The sequence below is a fragment of the Phoca vitulina genome, unplaced genomic scaffold (genome assembly GCF_004348235.1).
Source record: "Phoca vitulina isolate PV1807 unplaced genomic scaffold, GSC_HSeal_1.0 scaffold8, whole genome shotgun sequence".
Taxonomy (NCBI): Eukaryota; Metazoa; Chordata; class Mammalia; order Carnivora; family Phocidae; genus Phoca; species Phoca vitulina.
In genome coordinates this window covers 61,244,258-61,262,970 of record NW_022589711.1, presented here as the reverse complement: position 1 = coordinate 61,262,970, position 18,713 = coordinate 61,244,258, and the positions used below count along the sequence as shown (strand labels likewise).

General features: G+C 39.2%; 1 protein-coding gene and 1 long non-coding RNA gene across 10 annotated transcripts in view; one reads left to right on the top strand and one right to left on the bottom strand.

Annotated features, from left to right (window-relative positions):
* Positions 1 to 18,713, top strand: part of SOX2 (SRY-box transcription factor 2) — an 808,376-nt gene that overhangs the window by 606,251 nt on the left and 183,412 nt on the right. The gene's annotated exons all lie outside the window — the stretch shown is intronic.
* LOC116634030 overlaps positions 1 to 18,713 on the bottom strand; it is a 76,898-nt gene that overhangs the window by 20,798 nt on the left and 37,387 nt on the right. The gene's annotated exons all lie outside the window — the stretch shown is intronic.

Genomic DNA, 18,713 nt, shown 5'->3' with positions numbered 1-18,713 from the left:
TATTCTATCTTGAATTACATAAAATATTTTTCATCCTTAAGCATTTAATGATTTTCCCCCCTTAGAATCCAAAACTGGCTTCTCCTTTATGCTCATTAATTACAAACTAAAGGATTGAGATGTTTTTTGAGGTAGGCAAAGTGTCTCCATCTGCTTTCCAAATAGGGATGGCATCAGCAAAACCAAGCATCCCTTGCCAAATGATGACCTTTGCCAAGCAACCAGTCCTTTAATTCTAACCTCATGCACATTTCAAGGGAAATGTAAACCACATGTTTGTGTTCCACTGACACATAAATCATCGACATTTCTCCTAAAAAGATTTCCAGTGGTTAAGGGGCTTTAAACTGCCCAGCAGGGTTTTGCTAAGACCAAAGTTGGACCTTCGCAGAGAGCCAGGCTAAATAGAATCCAATTTAAAAAGTCTAAATCCAATCAGAGGACCATTTTTGACCTTGCGATTTCACAGATTCAGGCGAAATTCATTTTTTTTTTTAAAGATTTTATTTATTTGACAGAGAGAGAGATAGCGAGAGCAGGAACACAAGCAGGGGGAGTGGGAGAGGGAGAAGCAGGCCTCCCGCCGAGCAGGGAGCCCGATGTGGGACTCGATCCCGGGACCCCGGGATCATGACCTGAGCCGAAGGCAGACGCCCAACGACTGAGCCACCCAGGCGCCCCGAAATTCATTTTTAAGCATATAATCAATTTCTTCACTATCTTAGATACCTCCTCATAGAAACTCAGCATAAGCAGAGAGTGAACTTTGTGTGTGTGTGTGTGTGTGTGTTTTAAAAGCATATGGAGGAACAAAATCAACAAGCATTTCTGCTCTTTTCTGAAGCCAGCAAAGACCTCAGGAAGAGTGATCTACCTCCCACCGTCAAGTCACTTGTGGCAAATTCTTAACTTCTGATTCCACCAGGATTAAACCTTAGGCTTTGTGGGTCATACCGTATATTCTTCTGCAAGGGCAGTTGTCACAAAGTAGCACAAACTGGATGGCTTAAACAACAGGAATGTATTGTCTCACATGTCTGAAGGCTGGAAGTCTGAGACCCAGGTGTCTGCAGGCTTGGTTCCTTCCGAGTGCTGCAAGAATGGGTTCCATGCCTCTCTGCTGGCTTCGGGTGGTTTGCTGGCCATCTTTGGCGCTCCTTGGCTGCATCAGCCAGGCCTCTGCTTTCATCTTCCCATGGCGTTCTCCCTGTGGGCATGCCTTGTCCGAATTTCCCCTTTTTCTAAGGATACCAGCCATATTGGAATAGGGGCCCGTCCTGCTCTTGTATGACTTCATCCTAACTTAACTAATCACATCCGCCATGACCCTATTTCCCCAACTAAGGTCACATTCTGAAGTATGAAGGGTTAGTTAGGACTTCAACATATGGTTTGGGGGGATGAGGTGAGGACACGCTTCAACCTATAACATACAGTGTCCGTCCCAGCTGCTCAACTCCGCCTCTGTGGTGCAGAAGCAGGCATAGCAAATACGTAAACAGGCATGACTGTGTTAGGTAGGCAGAGAAAACCGTCCTCAGAAAAAGAGGCAGCAGGCCTGCAGGCTGTAGTTTGCAGATCCCTGTCTCTGAGTATCTCCGATCTGTTCTGAATATGAAAGAGAACAGGAAGAGATCTGGCACTTGGCAAAAAAGAGAAGAAAAAAATGTTGCCAGTTTGGGGAATACCTGCTGTAGTCTTGTCACAGTAGTTTACACATAGCTTTGATACGTCTCATGTTTATATTCAGATGTAATCTGAGTTAATATACACAGCTTTAATTCAGGGAACTGATATAAATTTTACCATGGTGACTCTAGCTCGCATGACACATTTTGTCTTTGGGATGTTACTGAGTTCTAGAATGACAGAGAAACAGACTTTTCCATTTGACATGATGCCGCATGCTTTTGATTTTTAGTATGAATGTGTCCAAAACATTAATAATTATTTATGATTTTTAATCCCTTTAGAAACATATGTGTATTTATCCTCATAAATACATATGTATATTTATTTTTATATAATTAATATTTCTAGAGGCACTGTATTAGGTTGTGTACAATGACTCCCGAACAAGACACAAACATTGGCTCCAAGAATTTCCTCTGTCCTAGAAGGTATACACAAAGGAAATAGATAATACAGTAACACATTCAAACATCATCCAGAGATTTCCATATATACCCGCCATGTAGGGGAATTGCTTTGTCCTGCTTGGGTCCATATACATGCATAGGCATGTGAATCTTGCATCTTCCCTTATGGAAGCTTAAATGGAAACAAATTAGAGAGTTCTGTATAGGGTCATAGATGTAAAAGTGCTTAAAAAAGCTTTCACAGAAGGCTTAAAAGTTGACTATGCAGTAAAGAAAAGAATTCAATCAGGCACATACTATATATTTTGCAAAAGTAGTGAAGGCCATGCTCCCACTTATATTAAAACATAGATGGGGCTTATTAACGTCCTTTTATATTAAAACCCTAGGCCTCTGGAAAACCCTGGAACTCTTCCTCCACATGGTTATAAAGGCGGCCAGAGTCAGAGGCCAGAATCTGCTTTAAATTTTGGGAAACAGATGTACAAGTAGTGAGTGGCCTTATTGAGGATGAAATGAACCCACTCACAGGTTTCAGTATTGGATGTTAGCGGTTCATTCATCTTCAGCAGAGATGCCTCACGGAATCACTTACTTGGAGTGCCCCAAAATTGGCCTTGTATTTAGGATCTGAAAGAAAATACCCGCGGGATTGTACCAATTATAAAATAGGTCAAATTTGGGGGCCAAAAAAGTGGACCATCAGCCTTTAATCAGGTTTGTTACTTAAAAGGTTTTCAGTTCAGACAGAGATTTTCAGAGAAAGTCTCAGCTATGATGATACATATATAAAATTGCTATCTGACCTGAAATGTCAGAAGTATGTGGCCTTAATAATTTTAACCATTTTTAGACCCAAAGAAAATTTTTTAAATCATAATTAAAAGACGATCTTTGTCTTCTAATTATGGAAACACCACCACCATTTCCTGACTGCTACACCCAAGACCTTCAATAATACAAGCCAAAATCTGCCTTTTCATATACAGTTTTGATTTCATAACCACGTATAATTGATTTTATATTGCCTGAAATAAGATTTGAGCTCAAGGAATGAAACTAGAATTTATTTCACAAGCAAAACAATAGAGCCTCCCCCAATTTTTTTTTTAATCTGGAAATTCTTTTAATTTCTTGGATTCCTTGGTCTATAGCTGAAAAGCCACTGCCTCATTCTGAGAATCTTCTACACATTTGTTTGGATATGGGTCAACTTCTCCCTTTTCCTTCTACTTTTCCTAAAATGAAGAGAAGAGCCTTCAGTATTCTCACAGAACTAGAAAAAGAGGACCGAAGTAAGTGGCTTTTTTTCTTCTCAACACTTTGTGAACTTTAAGAAATGGAGCACTACAGCGTGTCAATGCAGAGTAATGATAATATTAATAATGATGGTGATAAAGATGATCATGATGAATTAGACAATATAATTTTCCTCTTATTCTAAGTGTGAAAACTGAAGCAAAATGATGAAGTGCTTTTCCCAAGATCAGTGGCTCCACAATTAGAACTTGGGCCTTTCCTCTCTTCACACCTCTTCTTCAGAGGAGAACAAATATCACTAATGTTCATCCTCACCAGGAGAAAACCATACTGGCCCATTCAATGGCCAATTAGAATAAATTGTAAATTAGGACAAATATGATAGGTAATACAAAAATCAAAAGCTCTCTAAAGAAAAGGAACAATAAACCTGAATAAATAAGCTTAACAGTCCATTGTTTGTGGGGAAAATGATGAAATTATCATCAAAATATTCTATGAATTAAGAATGACGAAAATTTTTATGTGGGGAAAAAAATCTACCTAGAAAAGTAAGACTCTTGCAGGACAGGTATTAGTTTTTATAAAAGGGGCATTAGTCTGTGTCTGATGAGATAAAAATATGCTTTGTGTGAATTTTAGTACACTGGGCAATTAAGATTCTTTATCATGACCCATATTTAAGGGAATGTTTGTGACTGTGCTAAGCATTTGGACATTAAAACCATGTCTGCACAGGAGAATGTTCTAATTATCCCAGAATCAGCCCCACAGAGTCTGAGTCATTCAGGTGAAAACACCCTTTTCTTTAAGAGCAATTTTAGGGATGCAGGTTAACAGTAAATACTATAATGCTTCGTTTGGCCTGTAAAAAATAAGCGTAGTCTAAATATCAATCTGCCGATGGCAAGCCTGTGTTTAAACAATGTGCCAATCTGCTTCCCTCGTCAAAACTCTGGGTGAGGTGTTGTTTCCACATTCAGGGACATTAACCCAGCAATGCAAGAAAAAAAAAAATCTTCATTTGGACAGGGCATCTTTCAGACATTCCCTTCTTTTATTGATTTGTTTTCTCCTGTCCCTTTTCTCCTTCTTTTGTTTCCTTATCATAGCTTCAGGTTATTACGTGCAAAGTATTGATGGGAATGGATGGTTTTGGTCGATGGAGAGCTAATGCATCCCTAATCCCACTATTGTTATAGAGTTATGCTTTACTCTGGTCTCTGATGGGGGAAAAGGTGCAAAGCTGTTGATCCTAGTTTTATTTGTCACAAACCCATCCATCAATCAAGCGCAAGCATGTCTGAATGCTGAATGACATGTGGGTCTCAGCTGAAAAAATTCGATAACACTGTATTGTCAGGTCTCTCACTCTTTTTTTGATAAGAAATACATTTGACTGAAATAGATAAGCATGCAACTACTAAAGACTTGAAGAGAGAAAGTGACATATTGGCACCAAAGGTTATATATCTTTGGTATTAATGATACTTATGAGTAAATAAAATGGGAGGGGGAGCTGCGGCTGGAGACACACAACATCCCTACGCTTGGTTATGTCTAAGTGTCGGCGCTCTACTACTATTCAGATTTTCAAATATTAATCTGACTGTATTTCACAGTCGACTACCCTGGTTAAAATGCAAGCAAATATGCAATTGGTGAAGGTGGCCGGGTGCAGGGAATCAAATACCACTTGTTTACAGTGCTCCGAACAATACAGACAGATCCCTTTTTGTTATGGACGGTAGGTAAATCCCATGGAATATTTTTATGTATGTATGAACTCCTAAGTTCACAACTGTCTCCTCTTGTGAGTGAAAGCATTTGGGGGGGGAAGCTTTAATTATTTTAAACTGGAAATATATATGCGTGTCATTTTAATAGTGACTTAACTTATAATTATAGTCTCAAAAATTGTTTCCGTGTGTCCCTTTTATTCTAGTTACTAAATTAGGTTCTTTAATACATTATGAAAGCCTGTCTTTTCAGTTATATACAATTTTCTGTTCATAGTTATCTCAAGATAATTGCATTTGGAAATAGTTAAAACATTAAAAACAACACCAGTATAATATAATTTTAGGGGCAAAATTAATCAGCAAATCAGAACATTTTAAAAACCATTTTATTTTCTTGTCATAACATTTTAGAGAAGATTTTTTTTAAATGACCTAAAAAAGCCCATCCAGAAAGGTAACAAAAAGACAGTCCTGAATTAGAGGGCACTAAGATGAACGTTTTGTAGCCTTAAGTATCACCACGCTATGAAAGTAAGCCATTTTTTCTCTGCTCACTGACTGGGGGCTAGACAACTGCAAAAAATCAATGTGGGAGTGCTTTAGATTTGTGGGGTAAATTACATGTGCTTGGCCGCTCCATTGTATCTGCCCTATATTCTATACAAGATACTTTAGATGGAACCGTCACATAATACATATACTTTATATTGATTTTTATAGATTTAACAGAACTTGAATTGAACTCCATATAAAGCAAGAAGAGAAACTGTATCTCCTTCAAATCCCTAATACCTCAATTATTCTTAAAATTAACTAAGTATTAGCTCCCAATTCTGAATTCATGGGAGGAGACAAAAAAACCTGATTCCTAATTCTCCCCTTCTGTGTTGCTTCCCTTATTTACATTTTATCCTAACTTCCTTACATCTTTAAAAGCATGTTAATTCCTAAAGAGTGCCAAGGAGGGCCCGTGAGTGGGCAGTGGGAGCCAATCAAACCTTTCAAAGTTGCTACAAGTTCCGAACAGAGACCTGTCTATTGACTGTTCTTTTGGGTTTCCAACTTGCTTTAGTTTGGCCTCGCTTTACAGTGATTTTAGGCTGATGTGAATTCTGATGCCATTTAAATAAAGTATCTGAAGACACCCTAAGGGTTTGAACAAGGGTTCAGGAAGCCTGTGGTTACCCCAAGGGCAGCCTCTCCCAGCCAGACACTACCTGTGGGGCTCCAAGCAATCCCAGCGGAGAGAAGCCATTCAGCCCCTATGCAGATAGATACTATGAGGTTGTTCCCATCAGCTCTGGATTATCCAGGTCTTAGGCTCTAGCCAGAACTATAACCCAGTCTCCACATATCCTTAGAATAAGAATTTATTGAATCTGGAGTGGGTTACTTCCAGAGTGAGTCTCCAGGAAGAATACGGACTTTGTAATTTTACTCAGGATAAGAAACGACAGCAACATCAAAAATACAAGGAACCATCTTGGAATGTGGTCATATTAGGGCTCCTCTCATCCAGAGATGTCTTGGGGAGAAGGATGGAATGTGGGCTAAAAGGGATTCATGTTCTGGTGGCATTTCAAAACTATTTTTGAAGTATTTTAGAAAACATAGAATATTATAGACAAGAAAAGGAAATCATTCATAAGGCCATCACCCGTGAGTGACATTTGTTGCTTTTCTACAATAGAGGGTATGTGATACAGTGAAATATTGAGAAACAGATTATTGATCTCATGGGAATGTTTTTAATGTGGCTAATTCCTTATTAATAATCGAACTCCAAACTTCTTCTGATTAAAAAAAAAATCATTAAGAGAAGATCTATTATTTAGAAGTGACTTGGAACCTCTTTTTTTCCCATAAATGAATGTAAAGATAAATAACATCTTTTTTCCCATGAGACAGAGAGTTTTGAACTCTACTTTCCCAATGGTGAAAGAGTCTAGAAATAACTCTTTCCCAATGACTATGAGATAAAGTTTTGTTAGCACTACTTAGCACAACTCTCTCTCTCAATCTTTCTCCTTCTGTAAAAACATTTGACCTTGAGAACATTTATTATCATAAATAAATATTTTCAAACCTTTTTTTAAATGAGAAGAAAATGAAATTAAGGAAATAGACATGTATAAGATCTAAAACTCTAGGGGCACCTGGGTGGCTCAGTCCTTAAGCGTCTGCCTTTGGCTTGGGTCATGATCCCAAGGTCCTGGGATCGAGCCCCACATCAGGCTCCCTGCTCCGCGGGAAGCCTGCTTCTCCCTCTCCCACTCCCCCTGCTTGTGTTCCCTCTCTCGCTGTATCTCTCTCTGTCAAATAAATAAAATCTTTAAAAATATATAGGTATCTAAAACCTTATTAAAGAATATGAAACAAGATTTGAAAAAAAAATGGAAAGATACCATTTTTCTGATTGAGAAGACTCAGTATGATAAACCAGTTAATTCTTTCCAAGTAAATGTAATACAAACAAAATAAAAACCCTAATACCATTTTTAACCATATAGACTAATTCTCAAGTTTATCTGGAAGAATACGTATATTATCATAGCCTGAGAAAGTAGAGAAAAAAAATTGAGAAAGGACTTTTTTCTGTCAGGTGGCAAAGTACATTGTAAAGCTTCAGTAATTAAACAGTGTGTGTTCTGGGAATTCGTATCGCCTGGGTCCCCAATTCTGATGATGTTCACTTTTAAATTGTAGTGTCCTAGAGCCTGAAGCACTCTCCAAACCTCAAGGGGGAGAGAATAAATCAGTAGCAGCAATGAGAGACCTTTTCTTCTTACCAGTCTTCCTTAGATTTGACGCCTGGCAAAGGACGGAAGGGGAAGTGACAGCTATTATAGGGGCACATAAAGAACTGAGAAACTTGATGCACTATCTATTCTCCCATCTTACAGAGGGGTAGAAATCATTTCGAAAGGGCACATGGGCAAATATTTTATACTATCCCCACCCCCCATCCCCATTGTATTAGTCAAAATTAGAGTAGCTGTGCCTTTAAATAATTTAAAACTCCTCTCCCCAATAGTTATTTTAAAACTAACACCTTTTGGGGCGCCTGGATGGCTCAGTCTTTAAGCGTCTGCCTTCAGCTCAGGTCCTGATCCCGGGGTCCTGGGATCGAGCCCCACATCGGGCTCCCTGCTCGGCGGGAAGCCTGCTTCTCCCTCTCTCACTCCCCCCTGCTTGTGTTCCCTCTCTCGCTGTGTCTCTCTCTGTCAAATAAATAAAATAAAATCTTAAAAAAAAAAAAAAAACAAAACTAACACCTTTGTAGAAAAGAAGACAACCCTACCCCAAAGCTCACTCAAGCTTTTTTAGAGCTGATCATAGGAAAAAAAGAAAAAAAAAAAAGAATTGTCTTATATGATTTGAAAAAGTAGAAACTGTCACATGGATTTTAGGCCTGGCCCTGGTTCACGGATTTCCCAAATTCTACCAAAACAGTGAGATGTTAGTAAAGCAGACAAAGCAGTAGAATAGAAATAGAGCCTGGAAACAGACTCTGGGAATTTGGTATTGATAAAAGTGAGATTTTAAATAAATAGTGGTGCTCTCAAATACTACTGGTATGAATGTAAAATTGGTAAGCCAATTTAGAAGTCGATTTTGTGGTGTCTGTTGAAATGAAAGACATGCAGAGCCCATGACCCAACCAATTCCACTTCTCCATATCTCCCTGAGAAACACTGGCATGTGTGCATAACAAGACAGGTACAAGGATGTAGCACTAGTTGAATAGTAAAAAATGGAAAATTATAAATGACCATCAACAGGGGACTGGCTAAATAAACTATTCAGGAATCACACTATCTATATGATGCATTAGTAGGAAAGGATGAGGTAGATCTCTCTGTACAGAAGGAAAAAGATCTCTAAAACATGCCGTTGAGTGTGGGGGAAAAAGGAGCAAGTTTCAGAATATTACCACAAGCTTTTGTATGCTGAGTTATATATACTTCATATATACACCAGTCACCATGAAAAAAAATCACATAAATTTTCATTCATCTTTATCTCAAACCATACACAAATATATATTTCTTATGGATTAACAACTTAGATGTGACTGGTTTTCAGACTATAAAATTACTAAAAGGAATTATATGAGGATATTTATTTAACCTTTATGTTAAGGTTAAATAAAGGCCAGAAATTATAAAGGAAATTTCTGACAGCTTTAATTTTATGACACAGTAACAGCAACAAACTTCTGTATAGCAAATACCACCAAGAAAAATTAAAAGAAAAAAATGTCAAAGGGTGTTTAAGTGGCTACAGCATCTCTCAGGGAAACATCCATCAATATGTACACTTAAGACGCACATACTCTGTTTACCCCAGAGTTGATGCCAAGGAAATAATTGTACACACTGTCAGTTATGTGTGTAAAAGGATGTTCAGTGCAGTATTTTGTATTCATAACAGCACATAGACGGGGGCAGGCAGTGAATGTCCACCGATAAGGAAATGATTCAGTAGATTATGGTGCTCCATCTGATGGAATACCATACAGCTGTTAAGTTGGATATTGGCATTAACCTTTATTGAGCTCCAGTGGCAAAACTCTGAGTTAAATACATTATCTCATTCAATCTTTCCAGCAGTGCTTCGAGGTAAGTATGATTAGAATTCTTATTTTAAAGATGATAGGGCTGAGGAGCACTTGAGTGGCTCAGTTGGTTAAGCGTCAGACTCTTGGTTTCAGCCCAGGTCGTGATCTCAGGGTTGTGAGATCCAGCCCTGGGTCTGGCTCCGTGCTCAGTGTGGAGTCTGCTTGAGATTTTCTCTCTCTCCCTCTGCCCCTCCCCTGCTAAATAATAAATAAAATCTTTTTTAAAAAGATTATTATTCTAGCAAAGATAATTATTGAAACAGCAATGTTTTCAGACTTCCTGTGATTTTGCCTGGAGAATACATGCCAGTTGGTAGATGCTGTGTAAGTTAGAATATGAAAAGGCAACTAGGCTTTTTCAGTGGTTAAAAAAAATTTGATATACAGGTGGAGAAATGAAAATTATCTCTTTCTATTGTCTAATTACCTTGAAGTTCAGGTACTGTTTTAAAGAACATTGGAATGACAGTTTTGGGCCAGGCTAACTAACATGAATTGTGGGTTTCTTGACACAAAGGATAAACAAAGCAAGTTACTTTAAACCTATTGTCTCTGTTTTTCCAAAACCGTCCTCTGAGATCAGCCACACTTTTTTTTCTAGGCAATGTGCTAATCTAGGGGATCCCTAGTCCAGTGGGCTGAGCCTGCCAGATCAGTACGATGGAATCTGCACTTGTCACTTCCTGGGGTGTAGTTCCTGAGACAAAATCACCATCAAACTTGAACCCTCAACCCAACCATGATCCTATTAAACACTGCTGCCACTATTTCTTTTCTATCTCTTTTTCCTTTTCTTTTCTTTTCTTTTTTTTCTTTCCTTTCTTTCTTTCTTTCTTTCTCTCTCTTTCTCTCTCTCTCTTTCTTTCTTTCTCTCTTTCTTTCTCTCTCTTTCTTTCTTCTTTCTTTCTTTCTTTTTAGTGAAATCAGGTTAAAATGAGCATCAGGAGGAAAACTCGAAGGCACTATAGCAAGGTAATGCAGCTCTACACTCTCAATTGGCAGATGTATTAAACGGGACCTGAAGTATCTACCTCACCTCCTTAATCCTATAGCTAGAATCAAAGCTAGAACTGCAACGTAGGCCTCCTGACTCCTCCTGACACTGTTTTTGGACAACACCAAGTAGCACTGATCGGGGGCTGGGGGGGGGAAGCTGGTGTATGATACACAGGTTTTGCCTTAGGCGTAGTGTCGGTTGGAGGTGAGGGTAAGGTGAAGAGACAGGGATGTGGGCTGACTGTAGACATGTAACCTTTAACAGTGAAAGCAGTCAGAGCCACTTTCTTTTCACTTAACTACATTTTCCTGAGGATGACAAGCCAACAGTCCCCGTGCTGTAGATTCCAAAATGCCATACCCTATGGAAGGCTTGTGTCCACTAGTGAAAGGGCAAGAACTGGGAGAAAAAGAGCAACAGATGTTTTCTCTCTCCCTCTCATTTGCCATTTGATTGAAAGATATATCTAAGATTGGATTGAGGCATACATAACCCCTTTCCAGTATGATTTGAGAAAAACAGTCTTCCCATTCCTAAAATATGTCCTCTAGTGACTTGCTGAAGTGTTTGATATACCCACATTAAAGAGTCATTCCTTTGGGACAAAGAATTATTAATGTATTCAGTATTGAAGTATTTATTAAGAACTTATGTGCCAAACACTGTACATGGTGCTTGCTTTCTTCCCTCCCCCAAAAAGGTGATGAATGAATAATAAGCAGTCTCTATCCTTAAGGCTCTTAAAATCTAGATGGGGATCAGACAAGACACAGATATAATTTACATTAACAATGATGTGTTAGCACATGGTTAGGATGTTTGTCAAGCTTTCGGGACACCTGAAGGCAAATGGCAGGCAAAGCAGGAAATGAAAAAAGTAAAGTAAGACAAACCAAGCAGCAGGCAGAGCTATGATGGGCCCCAGAGCTGGAGAAAAGTGGTAAGAGATGAAGACAGAGAGTAAACACAAGCTGGGCATGAGAGGCCCTCTTCATCCTGAGGAGGAGAGTCATTGGCAGGGAAGTGGGGGCGGGGAGAGAAGGTGATATAGAATGTATTATATTTATGTTCACATATCATAATAAAGAGAAGAATGCAACAGGTCATTAACAGTCATTAACATATATGAAGATTTTGTTCCAGAAAATAAGCAGAATTCAGGAATGAACCTCAGAATTATATTCTTGCTCTAAAACTGTGGGAAACCAAAGTTTTAACATCTTACCAGAATTTGTAATCTAATTAGGAAGTCAAAAACCTTTGCACACAAAAATACGGAGTCCATGTGTTAACCTGTAGGGTGAGGATTTCTATGCAGTAGTGGTTCAGGGCAAGGCATGCTCCGAAGGAGATTGAAACAGCCCCACAAGGCCTTCTGAAGAGAAGAGACAATACTTGCTGGGGAGAGAAGGAGAACCAAGTATCGGGGCGGCGGGGGGGAGGGGGGAGTTTGTGCTCATAATCAACAAAAGCTAGTGACATTAATTCAAGAAATATTTCGCCAAGCCCTGAGTCAGAAGGCTGTAGGATGAATAGGTAGAAATGACCCGTCCTCAAGGGCCTTCAGTTTAGTTCTATGGTGGGAAAAGAAAGGCTACTGGTCTGGTTGGAATAGAAGCTTTGCTGAAGGGGTGATTTAGGGCAGGGGACCATATGTATGTCTGTGTGTCTGTGTGTGTGTTGGGGGAGGGACATACAGTTTGTAAGTTCTTGTGCACATGGATGGATAAAGACCAATGAGAATTCTGAAGGCAAACTTGATCATTTCACAGTGTATCCTATGATCTGAGCAAACACACACACACACAAACACATGTGCACAATCTCTGCACATGCATATTTAATGCCTACTGACCGCAGGGTGCCCTAGGACACGACACAGGTGCCCTTGGATGAAAGATTCACTACAGAATACTTCATTACACTGTGTCTGTATTTTAGCCAGAGCTGCCTTTCTAAGACTTTATTGTTAAAAATACAACCCACATGAGCACCCTCCTTTAGTGTGAACCAATAAGCTTGAAAAAAGATGGCTTTGGTTTGTGTATCATTTAGTTGAAGGATTTTTGTATGGAAAAAGTAGATGTGAAGGTCAAAGCAGGCATCCTGGACCTTGACTTAAAGCAAAAAAAAGTGTGTTTTACTTAGAAAACCATTATATATTCATTATATTAAATGCATAATGTACCAAAAAATATGAGGAAAAAATCATCCATAGTGGACCACAGCTAACATTTAATGTAATTCCTTTTAATTGTGTATACTCAAGTGATTATTTCCTTAAAGCTGAGCATGCTGTTTATTAGCAGATACTTTCAGGTGCTCACTCGGACCACAAAGCCCAAGCAACTAGTTTAACTAACCCAGTTTTCTGGCCTGCTGACCCACGGTTTTGAGTTTATGTTCAGGGTAATATAGATTTCAGGTTTTGAGCTACAAGGAATCTCAGGGATTAACTTCACTGCCCTTAGAACAGTGGTTCTCAAAGTGTGAACCTCAGACCAGAAGCTTCAGTTTCACCTGTGAGCTGGTTAGAAATGCAAAATCATAGGCCCACTCCCACCTGCTGCATATGAATCTCTGAGGAAAGGGCCCAGGAATGGGTGCTTTAACATGCTCTCCAGATCACTCCCATGTACATTCAAGTTTGAGAACCAGTGCTGGAAACACAGAGCTAGCTAGTAGTAGTCACAAATCCTCAGCAAGACCTGGGGAAAACATGTTTGACGATGCCTCGGATGTGACTCACACTGACTAGCACAGACTAGGTGCTGAAAACTGCTTGTTGGCTGAAAGTACTGTCTCCTAAATTCTCCCAAATCTCTAACCCTTCTCCCATACTCTTTTGAACAGATACCGCCTAAATTTGCCCTTGAAGCAAACATTTCTTTTATTTCCCTGAAATTCCCTTTTTTCCCTACAAAAAAACTAAGTACCACAGAGTTTTCTTGTTAACTTTCCTTGAGCTAGGACCTTACTAGCAAAGTGGGAGCAGCAGACCAGCAGCAGGGGCGTCAACTATCATCTTGTTAGAAATGTAAGAATGGCAGGCCCACCCCAGACCTACCAGTAGTGTAACAAGATCCCCAGGTGATACATTTACACATTGACTTTTGAGAAGCAATATTCTAGGGAGCCAGTGGCTACTCTTAATACTGTTTAGGTGAGTTTTGTAATAAGTACATTTCAGTATTAACTCTGTATGACACTCATTTACTCATTCATTCAGCAAGTGTTTCTTAAGCACCTACTGTGTGCAGGATAGGTATGAAAATACAAAGATGAAGCCGTGGTCTCAGATTCCTTGAGGAAATCTCAATAGCTACAGTACCAAGCAGGATATGTAAGAGTTTGTTCAGTTTTCTGAGGTCTCCCTTCTTTTTTTTTTTTTTAAGATTTGTTTATTATAGAGAGCACACACACATGAATGGGGTGCTGGGGAGGGGGGCAGAGGAAGAGGGAGAGGGAGAGAAACTCAAGCAGTGAGCATGGAGCCTGACATGGGGCTCGACCCCACCACCCCAAGCTCATGACCTGAGCCAAAATCAAGAGTCAGACGTTCAACCAACTAGACCACCCAGGTGCCCTACTGATATCCCCCCTCTGAAGACATTGCAGAATACAGTAGAAAGACCCCCCTTTGAAAACAGAGAGGTCTGAGTTCAAATCCAGCCAGGTGATCTTGGGAACGTTACTGAGACTCCCTGAAGTTATTTTCCTCATCTACAAAAGAACATAATCGCTGTGTTTCAGGGTTGTTCAGAGGAGTGCACGTGCAGCTCCTCCCACAATGTCTGGCACACAGTGGGCACTCAGCAGTGGTATTATTGTTGCTGTTCTTGTTTCCAAGATGCCCTGTGACCTGTACCCTATCTCCCTTGACTCCGGAACACAGCAGGAGCTATTTGAATATGGCCACACTTGGGAGTGGCTGGATCTGGCTAACAAGGTCAAGATCTTCATCGTCATCCTGTAACACTTTCTTCATATTTCAGTCTTAATGGCACATGAAACCCGAAAATTATGTGCATTTCTGTTAAAGTCACTTATTGATCTACACAAAACAAGTAAGATAACATCCGGTTAATTTATGCTTATACAATAGTAGAGATCTGGTTATTTTGAAATAGTTTGAATCTGGGCTGAGTAAGTGAGTTTTCATTAGGATGATTGGTATCGTGCACACATGGTTTCCATTCCTCTCATCCTATCTAAAACAATTTGAACCTGAGCTCATCTCCTGTCTGGTAATGCTAGAAGACATCAGGCCACAGAACTTGGAATAAATCTTTACTCTCCTCTCCTCCCTTCCTCCCCATCCTTTCCCCCCTCCTTCTTCTTCTCTCCCTCTCTTTTTTTCTCTCTCAAAGCTACTGAATTTTTCATTCACTTTCCTTAAGAACAAGGCTTTACTTGATGTCTTACAGAAATTATAAAGCAGTCAAAATACTGGTTCAAATGGTGGTGGTCTAGTGCCTATCTCATGGTCTCATAATCTGTACGGGAAAGATGACAATATTTTTTAAATGTTAAAGACTAATAAAATAGTGTTGTACCTCTAAAGAAAATAAAACAAATCGGGGTGCCTCGGTGGCTCAGTTGGTTAAGCATCTGCCTTCGGCTCAGGTCATGATCCTGGAGTCCCGGGATTGAGCCCCACATTGGGTTCCCTGCTCAGTGGGGAATCTGCTTCTCCCTCTGCCCCTCCCCCCACTCATGTTCTCTTTCTTGCTCACACACTCTCTCTCTTAAATAAATAAATAAAACCTTAAGAAAAAGAAAGAAAGAAAAGAAAGCAAATGTCTCATGGCCCAAAAGATTCTAAGGAGCAAGAGGGAAAGAAAAAAATCTTGACAATTACTCTTAAATACCAAGGTCTTAAAACACAAAGTGTCTCATCCTCCAATAGACAGACCACACAGAGGGAGCCCACATAATCAGAATTGGCATGAAGTTACCTTATCACTTCTAACTCTTTTAACAATTAAAAGGGGCATTTTAATAAGTATTAATTATATACAATTATAATAATCATTAATCCAAGATGATCCTGGGAAACGGGGATGTATAGTCATCCCTATCTAAAGACAAGCAAGGATAAGATTTGGAGCAGAGGTAGTGGTAGGTAAGGAGATATGGACAAATGTTATTTTTCTGCGTTTAACAATGTTTGATGAGATAAGCATATTTATAAAATCTGTTCACTGGGTTACAGCTTGATAGGATTTTGACAAACTGCTTCAAAACCTATCTCATCTCGCTAATTCGGCAAACTCAGCTATATGGAACTGAGTCTCTGAGTGGCAAAGCACATCCATTCATGTGCCTAAGAAGACACAAAAGAGAAGCCTCTTAAACCTTCCCTCAAAGCTGACTGAATCTTCCTTGAAATGCAACTCATTAACACATTTAGTTAACTAATGCTAGCCATAGTCCATAGAAATAAAAAGTTGTATATCAGAAAATATAATGGGCCTAGCACACCTCTAAGCAGCAGAGGACCTGATAGCCTCATTATGAAAGGATAGACAGAAGAATCACAAAGCATAGTGCCTGTGGCCTATAAACCTGTAGCTCCCGAAGATGCACTGTTCAATAACTGATGTTCATCATTATGATCTTAAGTCATCAAGAAGAAAGTTGTAATTTAAGTAGAGAAACAGTGTCGTGACATAGAAAGAACATTGACAAGTCAGAAAGACCAAGGGTGCAGTCTTGACTCTGCCATTCACTAGCTTGGTGATCTTGGGTACATTATTTCATCCTTAGGGAGGTATTCTTCCTATTTTGCAGATGGTGCTAATGCTAATGATGTTTAGAGGGATGAAATAATGATGAATTGTAATCATGTTTTTAAAAGGTCCAGCACTGTGCCTGCCATGTGGGAGCTGCTTGATCAGTGGAAGTTATTCATAATAAGAACAATAAGTTCTATATGTTCTATTTAAGAAGAATATCATCCTGAATGGCAGGAGGGTGCTAACTGAGTCAGTTTAGGGCAGCAGATGTCATGACTTGCTTAGGCATAAAAATCAAATAGCTTGGCATGGTCACAGAGCAAGAAGAAGAGTATGAGTAATAGATCCTCATGGACTGGCAGACCAGAAAGTTGTTGGGGGCTGGATAGGGGATGATATCTCAGGGGCTGGGTTCAGGCAGTAATAGACTACCCCAGATAACAAAGGTCCTCTTTCCAGAGTTGGGGCTTAGAATCCTGTGGCAGCCCATTTAACCAACATGCATAAAATTTATAAGAAATTAAAATAAGGGGTGCCTGGCTGGCTCAGTCAGTAGAGCATGAGATTCTTGATCTCAGGGTCATGAGTTTGAGCCCCATGTTGGGCGTGGAGCCTATTTAAAAAAAATTAAAACAAAAGGTTCTTTTCATAAAAGATTAGGCTTGAAGTTCTCAGAGTAAAAAATGTTTATAAATGAATTGCACTGCCTTGAGAAGTAGTCAGTTTTCCGTCAACAAAAGAGTATTCAAATATAATTTAAAAGCCTCTTGATATGGGCATTGTTGAATAGATTTAAGCGTTGGCTGGAAAACTGAATTAAATCGCCTTATGATGTTCCTTTCTAAAACTAAAACAATATTTCACTTATGTGGAATAATTTAGAGATTCATAAAAATGCTAAGTAAATGAGATGCTATTGTAAATAGTTTGTTTTTTTCTGAATATAAAGTGAATGTAAGTTAATTGAAGAAATTCGTAAGGTATCAAAAAATATATACAAGAGAAAATAAATAATCATGATCTACTCTTCCAGAGATAACCACCATAAACATTTTCTTTCAGTCTTTCTTCCATAGATTTTTTTTCCAAAGTTGAGAATATATTGCACATATAATTTTTATCCTACATTTTTTGCTATGTTATATCATAATCATTTTTGTGTCATCAAAAAATGTTTCAGGCAGGGGTGCTGAGTGGCTCAGTTGGTTGAGTGTCCAACTCTTGATTTCGGCTCAGGTCATGATCTCAGGGTCATGGCATTGAGCCCTGCGTGGGGCTCCATCCTTGGCGGGGAGTCTGCTTGAGATTCCCTCTCCCTCTCCCTCTGCCCCTCCCACCCCAAATAAATAAATAAATCTTTTAAAAAATGTTTTAGGCAGCATTTTAAGGTTGCAAAATATTACATCATCTCAATACATCAAATTTGGGCTCCAAAATCATACACCTAGGTAGGAATCCTGCTTTGCCATTTACCAGCTGTGTGAATTTGAGCAATTTACTAACACCTCTGTGCCTGTTTCCTCATCTGTAAAATGTGAACGCTCTTAGGGCACCTGGGTGGTTCATTTGGTTAAGTGTCTACCTTCAGCTCCGGTCATGATCTCAGGGTCCTGGGATCAAGCCCCACAGTGGGGGTGCGGGGGGCGGGGGGGGGGGCCCCGTGCACCGGGGGGAGTGTTCTTCCCCCTCTCCCTCTGCCCCTCCCCCCTGCCCATGCTCTCTCTCTTGCTCTGTCTCTCTCAAATAAATAAATAAAATCTTTTTTTTTTAAATGTGAATACTATCTACCATGTAATGTAAATATAGTACTACCTACCATTGTTTTATCATAAGAAATAAATGAGTTAATACATGTGAAATACTTAAAAGTATGTCTGGTACATAGTTAAGTTTTCAATAAATCTTAAGTGTTATTGTTGCTACCCATTTTCCTAATAAGAGCCATTTAGATTGCTTTCAGTATTTCACAATTATAAATAATTCTGTGATAAACATCTTTATAGTGAGTTTTTAAAGATCTGCTACAGTCTAAACTCTTCAGCCATTTTTTTTTAATTTGTATCAGCTGTTCACTTTAGCTAGAAAGCAATGGATGAACAGACTATTTACCTGGAACCACTGGCTTTGCCAATATATTTTTTTAAAAGAAACCAGTACCTATTTCTATTGTTTTCTTTGTTATTTGTGATACAATACATAAAGTTATTGACACTTAGTACATTCACAATGTTGTACAATTTACCAATATGTTTTCAG